The following is a 2,545-nucleotide window of genomic DNA, read 5'->3' as shown; positions in this document are numbered from 1 at the left end:
CTGTTTACTCCCCTCATGGTGGTTCCTGGTGTGCCAACACTGCCCCCTACTGTGTGAAGCTACCACACAACATTGGTTTATGATCAAGGCTACTTCTGATACCAGTATGCCAAATCAACCAGAGCCTGCTTATGGTGACACTTTAACCCCCTTTACCCAAGATAAAGGCCTGAAATTCTAACAGTACAAAAGTAAACCTTGATGTTTAAATAGCATCATAAATGGACTGGAATTATTAATGACTAATTGTATACCTTGCATTTGTGACACCCATATAAAGATTTGCTGCCATTAGGTCCATGGTCTTCATTGTGTATTTATACTGCATGAGTGGCGGTTGCAAAAAGTTCTGGGGGTTTTCGGGAAAGACATAATCAACACATAACCTGCACCTGAAACACCACATAGGATGATTTAATATCCCAGTAAGTGAGCTCTGCATGGGTAAGCAGAGAAGCCACACCCTGCAGCTAACAAGGACCTGGGCTTGGTGTTTCTAGCTGTAAGCCCACATGAAAGCATGATCGCCATCGCAGCTCAGTAATGCTGCCATGGCGTATTAGGCTGCTGGTTCATTTCCAGGGAAACCAAATACAATGACCTTCAGAAAAGCTCTTTTCATGGTCGCCTTCTCTAAACAGTCTATTGTTTTTCCAAGTTTCGTCACATGTATTGGGGGAACAGAGTGAAAATCTTGTGCCACAGAAGGGGGGTAAGGGGCACTGTGATTGCATGGGGGTTAGAACAAACAACTGTGCTATACTGGACAGTACAAGAATAAAAAGATGTTTTAATAAATAAGTAGAGTAATATGGGGGATGATGTGCAGATCAATGCAATGTGCTGAAAGTACATTGATAGAGCTACATATTGTACTGGTTGTGGGATGGACAGGTACAGGTCAGCAGGTGTTTAGCAACCTAATGGTTTCACAGAGGGCAGGATTGAGCAGAGGGTATGAACTGGACATATGGTGTCCCTGATGATGCTGCCCTCATCTGGCAGCAGACAGAGGTGGACGGACTGAAGCTGTGGAAGATCTGTGCCGATGACCTTTGAAGCACTCTGGACAGTCCTTTGCAGTATGCTGTGGTCCAGAGCAGTTGGGCTGCCCAATCACATTGCGATGGATTCAGTCAGGATGTTCTCACTGGTGTAGCGGCAGAAGTTCAGCAGAGTTTTGGTTTCCAACCCAAAGCTCTTTAGCCTCCTCAGGAAGATCAGCCTCTTCAAAACATTTCAGTAGCACAGGATATCCGGCTAATAGCTACCAAGCTGGCATCTGTTTCACAAGACAAATCGTGAAAAGTAGTGTAAATAACTAATAAATGTTCCTTAAGTGTCCCCCTTTCTTGCATTTCCTAATTGCCTATAGGGTGGACCGGGCCCTACTACCCAAGAACATGAGGCTGCACACTGTCTCAGCAGGAGAGCCAACACTGAAGTCAAAATTATCTTGTAAATGTTAAAGGAGAGGTTATTTTCATGCACCAAACATCATACCATATGAGAAGGTGAAATACAAATGGCCTTTTTGATAACATGCACATAGAACCATTAAGTAAGGTTGACAAGAGTGGAACAGAACTGAATTAATCTCATCTCACTAGTCACAAACTTTGTAAACCTTAATTGTCAATTGTCAAATAATTACACCTTTAAATAAACCTTTTTAAATTATGTTTACCAGCAAGGCAAGTATAAACATTTACAACTGCATGTCCATCATTGCAGGTTAACAAATTTAATTTCTTACTTACGATTTTTTGGAAGTTTATTCTGTGGATTTATCTAGTTTGCTCCTCTCGCACAAAGTGACGCCATTAATGCAAATAGCACTGACCGTGTTTATTTATGCACCAAACTTTAATTCGCAATAATTCAATTACGAAATATCTCTTCAATGTTAAAATATCGTTGTGGTAGGGCAATTTAAATGAGGTATACATGTATCGTTGAGGAGGAATATCTGAGCGAGCATGATTTCCAGCACGGACAATGTATTTAAACGGGTACACAGGAATTACGAGGGGACGTTTTAATTGATAAACGTATGACGCAGAGAGAAACTTATTGCATTAAGCAAATGAGCGTCTGACATCACTCTTAATGCCTATTGCAGAGGCAGATGAGACTCACATTGTCGGGGCAGTAAGAGAAGGACGCGTAACTTCGCAAACACAAAGGGGACTCTATAATTCTTCCTGGAAGTGCACGGAGCACCCTGCAGCATCCAGCCTAACCGGTGAGTCCCTTTATCTGCTAACCATCCGCACCACGGCCACGCCTCCTCAGGTTTGATCCCACGGAGGCTTCATGTAGATCGCGGAAAGAAGTGATCGGGAATCGGAATTAAGTCCACAGACATTCGAACCATTCTCCTATCCTCTGTGACCGTCCCCTCTCCCCATGTTTCACTTCTTGCGGTAAAGAGGAGCACAAGGACGTCAAGTGATTCGCCTTAAGTGAGACGGTCACAGGGACATGCACAATGAGGCCCTTGTGGCTTCGTGGGTTGCGGGGCCCTATAACAGCCCCTGGCTGT

The 2,545-nt window shown here is 43.6% G+C and overlaps 1 long non-coding RNA gene across 1 annotated transcript; it reads right to left on the bottom strand.

Moving 5' to 3' along the window:
• Positions 1-772: 772 nt before the first annotated feature.
• On the bottom strand, positions 773-2,129 carry LOC125726308 (uncharacterized). Its single transcript, XR_007388147.1, has 2 exons — positions 1,761-2,129; positions 773-1,282 (listed from the first exon to the last, which is right to left on the bottom strand). It is a non-coding gene; the product is annotated as an uncharacterized LOC125726308 (long non-coding RNA).
• Between the last annotated feature and the right edge of the window lie 416 nt (positions 2,130-2,545).

The sequence above is a fragment of the Brienomyrus brachyistius genome, chromosome 2, assembly GCF_023856365.1.
Source record: "Brienomyrus brachyistius isolate T26 chromosome 2, BBRACH_0.4, whole genome shotgun sequence".
In the NCBI taxonomy this organism is placed as follows: Eukaryota; Metazoa; Chordata; class Actinopteri; order Osteoglossiformes; family Mormyridae; genus Brienomyrus; species Brienomyrus brachyistius.
This window is presented reverse-complemented; position numbering and strand designations above follow the sequence as displayed.